The following is an 18031-nucleotide window of genomic DNA, read 5'->3' as shown; positions in this document are numbered from 1 at the left end:
TATTCCTATGTTTTCCGTGCTCTTCAAGTTTGCTCCTCCAAACTAGCCCTTGATGAAGAACTAAATTATTTAAAAGCAATAGCTATTGACAGGGGCTTTTCACCCAACATTATTAATCAAGCAGTTAAAAAATTCTCATCTCAACACACTAAAAGCCACACTCTTATTTTAGGAGATTATAAAAATTCTGTTGTCATTCCCTTCTTTCCATCAATTAGCTATAAAGTTGCACATATTTTGCAGAAATTTAACTTTCGGGTTGTTTACTCTCCCATCAATAAAATTCCAACTTCTATACTCAAGGACCCCATTCCGGATATGAATTCCTGGGGTATTTATAGGATTCCTTGCCAGTGCGGTTTAATTTACATTGGCCAAACTAAGAGAGCCTTAAAATTTCGCGTCAAAGAACATGAGGCATATGTTAGAAAAAAGGAAACACAGAAGTCTTCTGTTGCTCAACATTGTTGGTCCGAAAATCACACTTTCAATTTTTCTGCTGCCAAAATTATTCAAAAAACATCTTCCATTGGAGAACTGGATTTTCTAGAGGCATTTCACATTCATAAAAATCTTTCTGTTCTAGTTAACGATCCTAATTCCAATCCAAATTTGCCTTCGGCTTTTAGAGAAATTATGTTTTAGTTCTGGTTTCGCCAACAGATGGCGCCACTTGCTTATTCTTGTCCAGGCTTTCTTATCTTATCTAAACATTATTTCCTATCTTGTTCATTTGCGGTTTTGCAGCTGAAGATGATGGTTCGGTAAAACCATCGAAACTAGTCCTGTGAAAGTTTTGTAAATTAACGCTGATTTTTGTTGTTTGACTTCTGAATTAGTATTTATTCGGCGTGTTATTGTTGTCTTAATTATGCGTATATTTTTGGAGACGTGCTGCCTGGGTAGGATAACGTATATTTCATTTTTAACACTTTATCCTCTGCCTTAAAATCTCCATCCCTCCGCCTTTTATCATAGTATAATGTTTGCTTACTTCTTGTCATATCAGAAGATTTAATGGTTTCCTCAACTAATTTATTATATCTGACGTGAAATTCCGGAGTACGCTTTTTCACGAAAAATAGTCTATCGAGTGGGGATCACTATTTTCCTTCCTAAAAATACTTCTGCAAGGGTTTTCCCAGTCGTGTCATGGGTCATTGACTATCATATCTAGCGACGCTCGTGGCTAGGTGGGACATTTCCGAGAAACGAGATTCTAATAGCACTGGTTTAAACTGGAGCTTTCCGAGAAATGTTCCATCTAGCCGAGGAAGGGTTGTCCCGGTTATGAGAAACATTTTGAAACTTTTCCGAAAATGTTTTGTTTGGAGCTGCGTTCCACGTAGAGATCAACCAATCAGACGAAAGTTCTGCTTCTGAAGGATCACGGCTAATTTTCAATATGGCGATGGCTGCAACTGTGAGATCCTGAACGGTAGAAATAGATGCCGGTTTAATAGAAGAAATACGGAAAAAGCCGTATACATATTGTTGTTTTGTTGTAGTATAACTGTCTAAGTCATTTTTAAAATGTTTATATATTCATTAAATTTATAATCGTGGAAATTTCAGGGTAGATAGTATTTTATGACGTGCTATTTCTGATGATTTGTTTACAAACTATTCTTTTCCAAAAGTTCGCTAAATTTGTCGTATTTCGCGGTGATCGTGTGAAAAGAAATATTATTGTTATATAATAGAATTTTTTTTATTAAATTTAAGGTGAATAATTTTTTCAAATCTGTTTGTATATGTGCGACTTTGCACATTATCATGGATATGGAATACACAGTTAAAAAATAATTGAAGTGCATTTTGTGCATTAGGCTAGTCATTAAAATTCACCCATTTACGCACAACATGTATATTTGTAATTTATTTGGGAATTTAAACAAAAAAGTTGAGTAACCTTTACGCAATATTTAACATTTTGGGAATAAAATAACTATTTTTCACTCATTACAAAATGTATATCAGTAAATGACATTATGTTGTGTACATAAAAGTTACTGAATAAATATATGGATACAAAATTATAGTTTACAGTAATACAATAAGAAATAATGACAAATCAGTGAATGTACGATGTAAAAAGTATTTACAAGAATCGGAGTAAAAAAATATACAGTTTAAAAGTAACAATAAATGTAATAAACGCATATCATTTTGCCAAGGTATTGAGCAAACAGTATTAAAATAATTACAAAATATATTTTGTAAATACACGGAATTTGAAAGCATACGTCACTTTCGCCGATCTTAGCCATAACTGATTCCTGTTTGGGTTTCAAGTCTGTTTATTAAGTGAAGATGGTAACCCGCTTCTCGGATATATGTACACTGCGGGGGGGGGGGAAAGGAGGAGGACAATTCTATATCTTCCTTTCTACTGGGCCGTTTTCAACTTGCATTCTTCAGGTCTTGAAAGCGCGACTTAGGATATGTATTAGATTTATATATAGCATTGTTGTAATAAGGGTATTTTGACACAAAATCGGACTTTTTCTGAAATGACATGCCAATGTTATTCCATATGTCAATTCTACAACTCAAATCACGCCAAACTACCAAGATTTGTAAAAAATCGCACGAGTAGTTTTTAAAAAATTAGCTCTCAAAATTTTAGCTCCTCAATGTTGTTATAGAACAATATAACATAATATATTTCAAATGTATTATTTACTTCTTAACATCATTTCTGTGTAATTTCTATAATCAATGTTCAACCAAATTTTGTTTAGGTAAATGTATGTATATGGGTAACATAACAAAAACATTTCAACCAATACTGTATCAATCACAAGACATAAGAGTTCGAGTTATTATCATAGTGTAACATAAAAAATAAAACAATTCTAAATTTCAGGAAGTTGCGTTGTGAGACATAATGTCGGGCAGTAAACCCGTTCAAATGCTATGGTCCAGTGCAAAGTCAAATAGTTAAAATAATTACAAAGCTAGGTAGGTAAAATCAATCTAATGTTTATTTATGGAGTTGTATTGGTGTGTATTGGTGAATTTAATTATAGCAAAGCACACTAGGGCTATCTGCCTAAGGGGAGGGATTTCCTTCGTGGAGGACTTTCTAAGGGAAACTGGCTCGCATACGCGTTACACATGGGGAAAAGCAATAAAACACCCATGCAGTCAGCCCGTTCGCGGACCGAACTACCAGTGTTCAGCGACTTTACCGCTTGGCCGCTGGTGGGCTCGTTTATTTATGGAGATAATAGTAAGAATACAGTTACATTTTAAAATGGTGGTGACCGGTCATCTTTATATCTAAAGAAACAACTGAATATTGACAACTGAAATTTTACATACCTTCTTTACATATTTAACAATTCACCGTTCCCGTTTGGGAGGCATCATACAAAATTTTGGATACTTGATACAGGCGAAAACATCAGACAGATACTGTCACGATGCAGGTAATAATAATTAAACGTCTGAAGATACATCAGCAATCTGCAAAAAAGAAAAAAAAAAAAAAACATTATGAGAATTAATAATGGGCAACTCTTTCGGAGGCCCGGCTTTCCACCCCACAGCCGCTTCCAACCGGTAGGACTCCGGTCTTTCCCAAAACACCGGCCATACTGAAGTCAGTAAATACTCAGGAGTTCTTGATTCAATACGGTTTCTTTCTGTGTAGGTTGTTTAATCGTTCATCACATCAAAGACTCCGGACTGCTCGTCTCCGCTCTGCATCTTAGAAGTCATCTCTCGTTTCTTTTCTTCGAGAAAATTTCTTTCTCCGTCTCCTTGGCTCCGTCAGAAAAAAAAAAAAAAAAAAAAAAAGTGGTGTAATTGAAAATCTTTTCTCCGTCTTCCCTGAAAACACTGCACAGCCACTTTTTAAAAGCTGGCGCGTTTTTTGAAAATTTGGCGTAGAAGGTGAACAGCAACCAGCCAAGTCCTGCAACCCAAACAGAGAAATCTTCACGGGAAGGGGTTTCCCGACTACCAGAAGAGCCAGTTAACGCAGTTCAATCATTCGGCCTCCAAGGCCACACCGAAGTGTCAACAATCTCCGCAGACGAAAACAAGGGGGGTCATCTAGCCTCGCATCGTAGTCCAACTCGACCATGTAGAGCTTCCTACCCAACGATTATTTCCCTCCTCTTCACAAATACTCTGTAGAACCTTTCCCTGCTAGCGCTGTCCAGCAAAACGAGATCCCCTATCAGTGACTTTGCAAATGGGATATACATCCAACACGTCATCCGACATGTGGTTTTTCGTTTGGGCGAAAGAATTTCGGGGTGCAGTAATCCTCTGATAAGGGATTCTGAGAATGAATTCCAAGCCGACGGTTGAGATGTGAAAATTTTCAGAACCAAGTCAACACAAATGACTTTGGGAAATTAAAAATTAAACTATTGCATAACAATATAATTCATTAAAAAATGTCAGCACTATATAAATTGTTTCTTCAGCAGCATTTTAAGTATAAATACTCATAACCCAGATTGAATTACATTTACTATTGATTTACCTTACCGCCAGTCAGAAAATATGTATTCGACAACTTTAAAAGAAAGAGGGGTAAAAAAAAATTAAGTTAAAAAAAATTTAACACACAAAACAAAAGTACAAAAACCAAGTAAACTTGAATCCTTAAACTCAAATTAAACTAAACAACTTAAGAAAACTTTTAAAGCAACCAAACCTTAATTTTAAAGTTTACGAAAGTTACAGTTTAAACTTACACCAACTTTAAACAACTAAAGCAAAAATATTTATTAAGAACTTCAATTACAGATCAAAACTGAAATAGTAAGCAAAACTTAAGCTTGAAAATAATAGCAATTAATACATAACAATGTTAATTGAGTTTGGTATATATTTATTAATGTCTCTTTTCTTATTAAACTTATTTGAGTCTTCCTTTCACATTTCGAAATTCAGGTTCATTCAATAAAATTACCCATTTTTTATGATTTATTTTTAAAATTTGTATTTTTAAATAATTTTTATAAATTTTTCAAAAACAAATTTGAATTATAATCTATAAAATTTTACCATCATCTTAAAGTAGACGTATTTCTAAGCATATCTGCAAAACATTAGAGTTTTTTATTCAAAATTTCCGAAGATGTACGTGAATTTATATATTGGCCTGTTTTGAAATTTGGCATATTTGTTGAAAGCGATAAGACATCAGATGTGGTTTAAACACTTTGCTAAAATTATTTGGAAGTAGAAACGATGTGATTTTTTTTCCGCTCATGCACAATGTAAAATGGTAGGAACGAGGTGACTTTTTTCCGCTTCGGCGTAATGGAAGAGAAAGGAAAATACGTTGCCATACATTGAGAAGTTCGCCATTATGCATGGCGCAAACTTAAAAAAATTGCGCCAAGATAAATTTTTGAATTTCTCCGTAAATTTTGCACCAAATTTTACAAAATTTAATATCTAGGCATAATTTGAGTCCTAGAATTGAAATATAGAAAAAAATCTGCAAGTTATTTCAGAAAAGTCCGATTTTGTGTCAAAATACCTATGTTAGAACAATACTATATATAAATCTAATATATATCCTAAGTCGTGCTTTCGAGACATGAAAAACGGAATTTGAATTTTGTCAATCGGCCCAGTAGAATGGGAGATATGGAACTGTCTTTTTTTTTTTTTTTTCGCAGTGTACATACTCGAAAAAGTGTTTAATATTTCTTACATTACAATTTAAACAATCAATTTCTTATATATACGCAAAAAGAAAATTAATCTTCGTCTTTTCATATTCAGATACTGTTAATCTGTTAATTAATTTAACTGATATAATTTTTCAATAATTTTTATAATTAATTAATAGCATCATAATGTATATATTCATATTATAAGTGTATGTGAGAGCTTTTGCAGTATATATCACTATTATACATCATAGATAGTTTTTTAAATTCTGGGTCCATTAAAATGTGCAAAAGAAATCTTAATGATAGCTGAAAACTTTTGGATACTCAGAAGCGACTTTTCTATCGGCAATTTCTTAAACTTTGTGACTGATATTTCTTTTAGCAAATACAAAAACATAAAGCCTTATATAGCTTTTCATAGGAAAGACTTCCTTCCTCGTATCTCTTCGACTAGAATTGAGGCATTTTTCGCTAATACCGTCTCTATGAATTTATTAGACCAGCTTCTATTTTCAAAGAGATTCTAATCCTTCGACACTCGGGTGATTGAAGTGCTTCTTGTTCAAAATGCTAACATAGGGCCAATAAAATTTCCCAGTGGAGCAGAACAGTAAAATTCATTATCCCAAAACGAAAGGTGTTTCCAGCTAAGTATTTCTTTTCTTCTTGAATCATTGCAAATTTAGAAATAAACGTTATCTTGCCGCACGGGCTTGTAATTTTAAATAATGTGAGAGGGTACCCAAAAAATTACTGGGTATAAATAAGTAAAGTAATGGTATAAGTAAATTAATTAGAAGTTATGTTATGTCTTACTTTCATATTTTAATTCCCTTCAAAGTGTTTTTAATCATCATCGATACCGTTTTCTCAGATGTTTTACCCACTCCCGGAAATATGGAAATAGTTTCGAAACTCTTGAAATGAATTATTATTCAAGGCACACAACATATTTTCTTGCATTTCATCGACATTTCTATATTCCTTTTTCTATCCTCTGAATTATCTCATCAGAATTTTCTTTATCTATGGAAATACTAGAAAAATTTGCTGTGAACAAGAAGATTTGGTGAGTAGCGGGAATGAGACACAAGCGTCATGTAATTTTCTTTCCCCAAAATAGTCAGATGCAAATGCTACTTCAAAAATTTGGTGAATGGTCTTCCGACAGTCTTTATTAGCACGTTCTGGATATTTTCCTCATTTCTGCTCGTCAATGCATTCAAAGTTGTAGTAGCATTTATAATAGTAGACGAACACGAAAACAACTCTTACACTTATGATTTACTTAAAACTAAACATCATCTTTAAAGGTGTAGTGAAGCATAATAATGATATCAGCTGTATTTTTCCTCAATAAAAAACAAAATTTCATGCATGCTGTTTGTTCTCTGAAGTCGCGCATCGCAGAAAAGGAGGGATGCTCCGAACAGGAATTCGCCCAATTCAGCATCGAGAGAGAATCGCGCTACTCAGACTGATTGATGCCTATTGGCAAATAGGCGCGTGGAATCCTAAGCTAATAATACCTGGCAGCAACATCTGTAGCTGAGAAATAATCGCTTCTAGTGTTGCCATTCTAGTTATTTTTGTGCATCCCTAAGTATAATTACCTTTTCCTTGCACGATTGAGTCTCTTATGGGTCTTGCTGACATTCGACATAAAGCAAAATCTTTGTGAAAAATTTTAAACTTTTAAAGATTTCCCGAGATTTGGGAATGCAATAGACACCTAAAGCGAGTAATATGTTATAAATGACCCTTTCCAAATTTGTATTAAATATTATCTGAATGAATAAATTTGGCTAATATAATTTTTTACAATGAAATTAATTTATTTGAGGATTTTTTGAAAAATAATAATGATTAGCTGTTTTCTAACACATTGCATTATATATCAATAGTTCACGCAAAGTAGCTTTCAGAGATGGCTACAGGCCAACATTTTGCGACACTCTTCGAGTTTGTGCCTGAGTCGACAGGCCAAAACGGGCTGACAGGCTTTGATAGCATGGTCTCGGTTAGATTCCCAGCAGCTGAGTAAGCTTGCTTTATGAAGCCTTTCTTGCATTTCGTCATATGTAAAGTAAATAAGAGCCAGTTGCCTCAAGAAAGTGGTCCACAAAGGTGTTCTTTCTGTTGCACATATTTAGGCAGATAACCGTCACGTGATTTTGCACCAGTAATTAATCAGTTCTTTTGTTCTTTTAAGAAGAATAAAAGTGTGTATAACAGTTTTGCTTTACAAATTTTCTTCTCTGATCCCAAAATTGCAATACATGATATATTTGCTCATTTCTTTATTACGCTCAGAATTTTAAAATGCTCATTCGCAAAAAAGTAAGAGGGGACAGTTTATGTGTCCCCTCTCTCGTTACTTATTCAGAAATATTATTTTTGTATTTTTTTTTCTAATACATAGAGAATCATTCAGAGCCCTTTCATTCTTTCACATTCGAAAAAACGGGTACTAGAAAATTTGATAACAAAAAGAAGAGACCTTTTTTAAAATTTCAGCTTCCCTAATTATGTACAAAGTAATTTAAAATATCATTTGTATATATAGTTATTCATGTCTGCATGGTTGTTCGAAATTAAGATCAGTACTGAAATCTCGGGCAGCTGCTTCGAATTCATACCATGCATGACAAAAATCATAAAGAATCCTATATAGGAGTCCTTTTAATGGCCGGATTCCAAGACATAATAATAAAAATAAAGTACCTACAAATCATCGACTGACAATAAAATCGCACACATGCGTTTTTCAGGTTTTAAAAGTTGTAAATGCATTTTCGCATAATGATTTGGGAGCGCAAGAAAAAAAGAAGAATATTTTTTACTTTTATATTTCATATTTTTGAATGAACTAATAAACTTTTGCTGAAAAAGTAAGAAGAAAATTTATGCATATAAAAATTGAAAATGGGTAAAAAACTAATGCAACTTATAGCACTTAACAGAATTTTAAATTTACATAGTTAATTAACAAAGGTCATTAATAAATTAATCTTTTTTATAATTTTTTACTCATAATTTTTCATGAAAAATACAGCCTAAAAATGTTTAGGAAAAGGAAGATAAGTAACTGCATGAGGTTACCTCTATAAAAATTGCTTAGTTAATCATTAAGTTACTTTCTTTCACATAAGTTAATCTGATATTGCTTTGGTGAAAATTATATCTTGTTTTCCTTCCGTTTATTCTTAAAGTTTCATTAACATTGCTTGCGCTTCCAAATCTTTACGCGAATATACATTTACAACTTTTAAAACCTGAAAAACGCATGTGTTCGATGTTATCATCATGCGATAATTCGTAGGTACTTTATTTTTTATCATGATATTTTCGACGACCATGTTTTTAAACAGCGAAGTATTTGAACCGCTTTCTTTTCTCCCATGATGTTTTGTACCAGGACGTTTTCAGCCTTGCGTTGTTTTCTCCCCGATGCTTTCGTCCGCGATGTTATCATCTAGAGTGTCTTTTCTCTTTGCAAATAGTGTATAGAGTTATAATAGGAATTGAATCTTCTTTATAAAGCAGAATTTGTTAGTATCTCTAGAAGAGGAATTAGAAAAAAAAAAAAAAAAAAAAAAAAAATTATGTTTTTGTAAAAAAATAATGTAGTATCTGGCTGTCATTATGGTAGAATGTGTTATTCAAAAGTTTCAAAGTGGTAAAATATGATTCTGAAATGACGTTTTCTGAAAATAATCAATGTATTTCTCAATATTATAAATTAAAATTGTCAAAACTAGAAGTCTTTTACACATTGTGAGCATAAAAGCCATTGAAAAATTTGTTGCTGTCGTATAAAATTTAACTCGAAGATGTAAATTGTTGCTTGCATATTAAACAGTAGCAAAATTTGGGTTGAAACTAAATCAGTGAGTGCCAAATATAGATGTGATCGTGATTGTTTCAAAGTCTTTTAGTAGAAGATATCCTGTTTTTTAAGTAAAATTATTTTCCTCTTCCGATGAAAGCAAGTCTAAAGCTAAATCTTCGGAAAAGTGAGATATTCGGATTTTCGTCTGTTAGAAGAAATGCGCATGCCTACATAAAAATAAAATAGGAGTATCACTGAATTTTCTCGTTACTACAAAAGGGTAGATTTAGAAAATAAAGGAAAATTTCTAAAAACGTTGGTTCATTACCTTAATCTTACTTCTTAAAATGTTGATAAGTTATAAGAAACTCTTTTCAACCGTATATTACTTATAGGAAATGATTTGTTACTCAGGTTTTATATTAATGCATTACATGATTTTACATTTCGTTTAAGTATTGGTAAGGTTCACTGTTCCTAATGAGTGGGAGTTTTCTTAGCGTGTACGTGGATATTAATTGCATTTTCCTCAACAACGCTTAGGGGTAATTTAATAATGTACCGCATAAATATTCTTTTCTTTTAAAAATCTTAATTGAAAGTTAATTCAAATTATTTGGGTTAGTATTAAAGGCATGTAAATTGCTAATTGTACTACAGAATGATCATGACGTTTCTGTGTATTTTGACAAGAGCAGATAAAGTGAACTTCAGGTTTTCCCCACTGATAGTAAATCTGGAGCCGAGAAAAATCTGTTAAGACTCATTTTTAGGCAAATATATTGCTTTCTATCACACATTTTCTAAACATTTGTTGGGAATTCTGGATAAATAACTTAAATTCGGTAAAGGCTATATCCTCATTTGGGTAAAACCTTAAATACTCTACAGTGAAAAATGCTTATTTCATATTTATATTAAGAAAATAGTTCTAAGATAGTTATTGTGTACTGTGGGAATACTGGAGGAAAAGTTAAATGATTTATATGGAGTTTTTCTCTCAGAAAGAGGTAATATTTAGCAAATTACAGTTCTCGAAAAGGGATAGAAAGTTCCTATAATGCAAACATATATGTAGAATTATAAAAAAAGTGTAACACTTATTTGGGTGTAATTTTGTATTGAAAAGGGGTTATTCCTCATACAATGTGTATTATTAAGGTATATTTAACTGCTACGATGAGTATTGTACGAAGGAAAGTTCTGTATTTGTGATGAAGAAGCTTAAAATATTCGAAATTATAGTGGAGATTTGGGTAAAATGTCTCTTACTCTTTCTCTCTTTGGTTCCTTCTGTAAATATAGGTATACTGGTAATAATGTATATTGTGTAAATTACTTCACAAGGTTTCGTTCGTAAGAAAATTAATTGGTAAATAAATTAATGCAAACTGATATTTGCGAAAAGAACATCCTAATCTAAGAAATTAAAAATAGTTCTATATATGAAATTATCTAGTGAATTAAGTTAGACCTGGACTAAGTTAAAAAAAATGTGTTAACATTATGCGTTAGAAATAAACGTATATCAATAAAACAAATTTTCAAGAGATGAAATGGTAACCAATGGGTAAAATCGATGGTCATTCGTCTCTTATTCGAGACTGGAAATGTTTATCTTAGAAATTTCTTTTGTACATGTAATGTCAAATTTCGTCAATTTCACATGAAAATCATTCATGAAGGCAGAAATATCCATACTTAGTGTAAGAAAAGGTAAGTAAAAATTTGCATAGTCGAGACATTTAAAGTGATGTAGAATGCATTCAATTAGTACAAATTACTGAATTAAAAGGTACTGAGCGTTCAAAATAATAAGAAAGAATTTTGTATGAGTACATGAAAGGATGAATGTGGTTCTAAAATTATGGATGAAAGTTGAGATTTCATCCTAAAAATTCGGAATCTATCAAACTAGCTTAATTAGAATAAAGATTCAAAACTGAACATTGGTAACATTGAAGAGCTTAAAAACATATATTCAGATATAAAAGGTATTAAGAATTAAAAGGAAATACCAGAATATGAAGGAAATGTTAAAGTTTGAAAATGCGAATGAAGTTAATAATGAAGTAAAATAGTAGGATCAGTCATGGTAAGAGTACTACAGAATGATAAATTGTAGAATTGGCAAATTAAAATAGCACTATAAAATATGGACTAAGTAAATAAATAATATGGACTAATAAGGGCTATTCGACGAATTGGATATGAATAACAGTTAAATACTGTAAAATAAAATGCTTAATTGAAATCTATCTCTATGTTTAAGAAATGTAAGCATGTTAATTTAGCTGAAATAGTAAAATCAAAAGTGCAATTACAATCAAAAATTATAGAACAGAGTTAAACTTTAGAGTATGTTGGAAACTAGAAAGAAAAACAGTGTCAGAAAAGTATAAAAATTACATCTAAAATTAATTAAAGTTCATATGGTAGGAAAATGTAATAAACAAGTACAAAATTAGAGTACTTTAAAAATCACGAAAGGTATAAAATGTACGAAACAAGTTAAAAATAACATCTAAAATTAAATAAAGCCCATATATATGGTAAGAAAATAGAGGAATTAAGCTAAACTTAAGATCCTGTTTGAAATTAGGAAGGTTAAAACGTATGAAAAGTCGTTACAAATTAAATGAAAGTCTCGTGAAAATATAACAAATTAGTTAAAATTCTTAGTATGTTGGAAACTAAAAACGATAAAAAATAGAAAAGGAGTTAAAATTTACATCTAGAATTAAATAGGTCAGGTATATGGTAGGAAAATGTAAAAAACAAGTTCAAAATTTGAGAACTTTAAAAATTACGAAGGTTTAAAATGTACGAAACAAGTTAAAAATTACATCTAAAATTAAATAAAATTCATATATATGGTTAGAAAATATAGGAATTAAACTAAAAAGTATATTTGTAACTGCGAAGGTTAAAACGTATGAAAGTAGCTATAAATTAAATGAAAGTCATGTACATAGTGTGAAAATATAGCAAATTAGTTGAAATTCAGAGTATGTTGGAAACTAAAAACGTTAAAATATAGAAAAGAAGTTAAAATTTATACCTAAAATTAAATAAAATCAGGTATATGATGAGAAAATATAGGAATTATGTTAAAATTAGGACTATACTGGAAATTATGAAGGTTCAAATGTATGAGAGAAATCAAGTAAAGTCATGTATATAGTGTGAAAATATAAATTGGTTAGAGTAAATTAAATATTATGAAGGTTAAAATGTATAAAACAAGCTAGCAATGTTACATCTAAATTAAGTAACGGCATCTGTGTGATCAGAAAACATAAGAAATAAGTTAAAATACAGAATATGTTGAAGATCACTAACGTTAAAGAGAACGAAAAAGTTAAAAATTACATCTAACATTGAATAATATAACACGCAAAAACGCATGTTTTAGTAATTACACTCGTAAAATATAACAAATAAGTTAAAAGTATGGCTAACAAGTATGAAAAAACTCTGGGTAAAATTAATTTAATAATAAAAAATGAGTAATGTAATTAAGATTACGGAAAGTATATCTGATATTATGAAAAGAAGAGTTAAGAAATAAGGTGAAATTCGGAGTGTATAGAATCATTCAATCATTAAATTCGAAAATAATCGTCGTTCAGGGTACCTAGGAAATAATCATCATATACGTAGTAAAACAGTTGGAATACGAAGAAAAAACACAAAGGCTAAAAATTTATTAACGAAGGAAATCAGCTGTGGTAAATCAGCAAAATATAATTGTGATGACATGTGGGAGTTTTATAGATATTCAGTCATAGGATAAATACAAGTAAGAAAATAATTATCTTCCAAAGAGGTTATACTGTGAAGGAAACATTTTATTATATAGTAATTTCTGTTTAAGGAAATTAACTGTATCAGTCACTTAAAACACCTACTTGATATATGTTTTTAAGAACTCAATATAAGTAAGTAAATGATCACATAGATATAAATGTCTAAATCATCAAATTAAAACATAGTACTCAATATGATTTGTATTTTAGTAAACTTATAATTTGGTTTAAAATGTATTGTTTGTATGAAACCCATTATATGTAATAGTATTGTAGATATTCAACCTTCGGGTAAATGCAGGTAAGTAAATAATTATTTTCCAAAGACGTTATACTGTTAAGGAAACATTTTATTATATACTATTATCTGTTTAAGGAAAATAACTGTATCAGTCACTTAAAACACCTACTTAATATATGTCTTTAAGAATTCAGTATAAATAAGAAAGTTTACTCATTATCATATAACTACTAAATGTCTAAATCACCAAATTAAAAAAAGAAAATAATCTAAGCACACGTCTTTTTTCTGTGACGTAGCGACTACTCTACTCCCATCCACCTCCCAATAAGGCTCCCTGTCCTCATTTTCAGATAAGCCTCCCTTCCACGGCTGACCATTCCTTCTCGAGAGCTCCCTTTCAACTCCTCAGCTCCCGCTCCCGGCCCAGAAGTGTCATTTTCCTCTATTATAGGATGTCGGAAAAGGGAATGAGGATCCTTAGAGCTGTAGAACTTAAAGTTGGCTATTCACTTTTGATTGAAATCCAAAGCTCCATTAAATCTGAGCGAGCAGATTTTGTTTACAGAATGTTATCTCGAAAGAGTTCAATTAAACGCTCTTCTTTTCGAGAAGTAAAGTACTGGTGTACTTAAAAATGAAAAGAATATTAGATCAATATAAATTTCTCTACATTATCTTCCGCATAGTATTTTGCGAACCAGTTAGTGAGGTTTCTGAGGTGTTCCATGAAAAGGGACAGAAATTCCTGTAGAACAATGACTTTATTAGAAGCTCTGTATTGGTAAAATGTAGAAAAACAGTCTTAAGGACTACAGTCATTCAATTTTCTTATCCACAGCTGCAGCGTTTTCCTAAACTCTGAAATGTTTTCTACAAGTTTCAATATGTGCATACATTGTTCTGTAGAGACATATTCAAGACATTTAGTTTCTCAAGTATGTCACACTAATATGTTAGTTTCAGCAAAATGTCTGTTTCGGAAAAAATACTTATCGATCGCATGACTTACCTCTTGTAAAAAAATTTGAATTTCTTGATGCAGTTCAAACGCATTAGACAGGACGCTGCCACGCGAAAGCCATCGTGAACTGCATTAAGTTTGTATGTTGAACGTCTATGTTTCAGTATAGTTCTTTTCAAATTCTTGCTTTCAGAAGTCTAGTTTTTATGTAGTTTACGACGTCTATGACACATTCCAACGCCAAATTCAACTGAGGACTGAGCGATTTCGACGGAAGTGCTTCCCTGTAGTCCACACAGTACGCGGAGGTTTTCTGCAAAATAATGTCTGCAGTCCTTTATAGCGACCGAAAACTGATCGAGCACCAGTACATATACCGATTCACTATTTCCAAACTAAATATTTTCCGTTATAAACTTATCAAGCATTTCGAACAAGTCGAGCCTTTGCGCTTCCGATAATACTCTAACAAAACTGAAGATCTTCAACAATAATATTACCATCCAAGAACATAACGCCTAAAATTTGCATCATTGTTACTGTCAGTAGCCTCAACTAATTGCAGAGGGAATTCATTTCATATCATTTTCTCTATCAAATAAAGATTGAAATTGAGCTTTTTTTTTTTTTTTGGGGGGGGGGTGTAAGAAGTTGCAGGATTTACAAAAACAAAGCGGTATGTTTGCTGAACACACCGCGTTGCTTTTATTGCTTTCATTTTGCGAAATATTAGTAAGATTATTTGCAATATTTCGTCAAGATTATAACTTTTTTGATAGACGTGTAAGACTGTACGACTTCACGCATGTATGAGTTCGATACTAACGGTCGCGAGCGGGAAAAAGAAATGTCAACAGATTCCATTGCTGAGAAGACTAATACAGCAATCTTGTAAAAGGAAGTAACAAGTGCGAAAATTGTACAAAAATAATTGAACAAAATTCTAACGGAATAACACAGAATTATTTTCAAATTGAAAGAACTAAGTGATAGAATAAAATGGCTCATTAAGAAATGAAATTGTGAACAAGAATTACTTCAGATTAAAAGGAGAAATAAAAATGTTAAAAACATAAATGGCAGTAGATGACAACTGAAATATAAGTATTGAGAAAAACTTATTTTTTCTCAATGCTTATATTTCAGGAACTATTATTTTAAGTAATTAGGACAAAAATTAATGAAACGTATTAATAAACGTATAACTAATGAAAAATGAATGAAAAATATTAATGAAAAATATGGCCGAGCGTTCAACGCGTCTTTTTTCTGCGTGATGGAAGGTTAGAGGCGCCTCGTTGCGACCCAAAGTGCCGCAGCGCACACTTTGGGAACCCCTGATTTAGTGTACATTCGATAAATGATGATTTATCATGATTTAAATTTGTATTCGTCATATGGGCTTTTATAATCTATTAGTTCTTCTAATGTTATTTTATTTCAAAAGAAAATTTATTCATAGAACTATTTAATAGAGTTAATGTTTAAAAGAACAAAAAAAAAAAAAAAAAAAAAAAAAAAAAAATACAATTTTACGTTTATTTTATGCTAATTTACTGTATTCTTCCATAACTCTAAAACATAAAATATCGGCATGGAGTAAGCTGCAGGAATAACCGTTTATCACAGTTTAAATTTTCTTCGAAATGATCTTAAAACTTTCAAGAATAAAGCGTATTTCCAATAACTTTTAGAAATATCACCCCGTATATCGTCTTAGCTGATATTTCCCTTCAGTACGTTTTTTTATGGTAATACAATAAGTATACAATGTGAATAAAAATTTCAACTTTATGAAACCATGTAACTTGATAGGATTACGGTGTATTTTAATATTTTTATGATGAAGCAGGTGTAAATAAATTTATTGAAAAGTATTTGCTTTTAATATGAAATTTTGGTACTATTCGGTTTTGAGGGCCGTAAAAAATCGCCAAACTATGCCAGTGCTGCCAAAAATAATTGCGGCAACCCTAATGCAAGAAAGGAAGTACAATAGTAAATAACTATCTAAAGATTGGATTGGATTATTCAATTATGGCAAAGCTTACGAGGGCTATCTGCCTAAAAGGAGGGATATGCCTTCGTGGAGGACTTTCTAAGTGAAACTGGCTCGTATACACGTTACACATGGGAAAAACCACGAAAACGCCCATGCAACCAGCCCGTTCGCGGGATTCGAACCTCAGACCGAACTACCAGTGTTCAGCGTCTTTACCGCTCGGCCGCTGGTTGGCGCCTATCTAAAGATTGATGTTTTAATTTAGATGAAAGGTTAATTTCATATAATACTTTCTTATTATTATAATTTATATAAAAATTTCTAAACATAACTGAATGGATGCCTGCATCGCTATTTCGCCGAGTTATCACTAAAGCATAATTTCATCTCGTTGGTTGTTCAAACATAATTTTCTACAATAAATGATGCTTTTTCTTTGAAAACATTCTCGGTAAAGTGCAGAATCCCACTTATTTCTTTGCCGCTTTTTACAAGGGTAAAAACATTTGGTTTTTTGTCAATTTTCTTTTACTTTTTAAGTGAAAATAGGTCGATGTGTACATAGATAAAGTCAAGGGTGGGCGCAGTGCCACTTTTTGTGCAATTCTGGAATTTTTTTTTAAGTGAAAATAGGTCAATGTGTACATGGATACCGAGTATGCGCTATTCTTAAAAACGCGTCAAGCAGTGGGTGATTCTGCCACTTTACCCAAAATTCCAATCCAGACTTTTCGTCATGGGCAATTCCCAAATTGTTAAATCCATAGGATATCAAAAAAGGATTTAAAAATTAAACTAGTATTTCAATGGCGTCTTAAGAAATATAGAACTATATAAACTTACGCAATCTGAAATCAGCGCATACGCTAGATTTGACGCGCTGTTAAATGGACGCGTTTGCTAGATCTGGCGCTTTTGCGCATACATTTACGCTGCAATTTTTTTATGGTCCTTAAAACGGAATAGTACCGAAATGGTAGATGGTTTTTAATTTTTAAATATATTTCTAAAAATAATTTTCATTTATAAATTCTTTTTTAAAATAAAATAATGTTAAAAGTCCTAAGAAACACCAACAGTATTCTTTTCTGAATGTAGAATTAATAGCTCTGCGCGATATCAGATCTCTGGGAGGGAAATTAAATAATATGAATGCAGTTTAAAACTTTATCTTCGACTTTTCTTGTTTTTTTTTATGAGAAGTGCACTACTCTTGTAAGTAATATCTTAAAGTAAATACATGACACACATTACATTTACTTTAAGATTCTCTGTTACATGCAGAATTTGGGCAAAATCGATGACAATCCGGTCGTGCGTTCTCCTTAAGGGCGGACTGCGAATATTTTGTTACATTCCCATTTTGTCTCCTTTAAAAAAAAAAAAAAAAAAAAAAAAAAAAAAGCAAAATAAAGCTAATCCTATTTTAATAAATATATTTAACATTTCTTATCTTTAGCATTGCTCGAGAGGAATTCATTCATTGCAAATGATTTAGGTAATGAATGGCTTTACATGATTTTACATTGATGGAA

At 31.6% G+C, this 18031-nt stretch overlaps 1 protein-coding gene across 1 annotated transcript in view; it reads left to right on the top strand.

Annotated features, from left to right (window-relative positions):
* Nucleotides 1–18031, top strand: part of LOC118184277 (chloride channel protein 2-like) — a 266024-nt gene that overhangs the window by 234780 nt on the left and 13213 nt on the right. The gene's annotated exons all lie outside the window — the stretch shown is intronic.

Source organism: Stegodyphus dumicola, chromosome X2 (assembly GCF_044657685.1).
Source record: "Stegodyphus dumicola isolate Sdum_Otavi_A_Nest chromosome X2, ASM4465768v1".
Classification (NCBI taxonomy): Eukaryota; Metazoa; Arthropoda; class Arachnida; order Araneae; family Eresidae; genus Stegodyphus; species Stegodyphus dumicola.
Note: the sequence above shows the minus strand (reverse complement) of the source record. Positions and strands in the feature narration are given on the sequence as shown.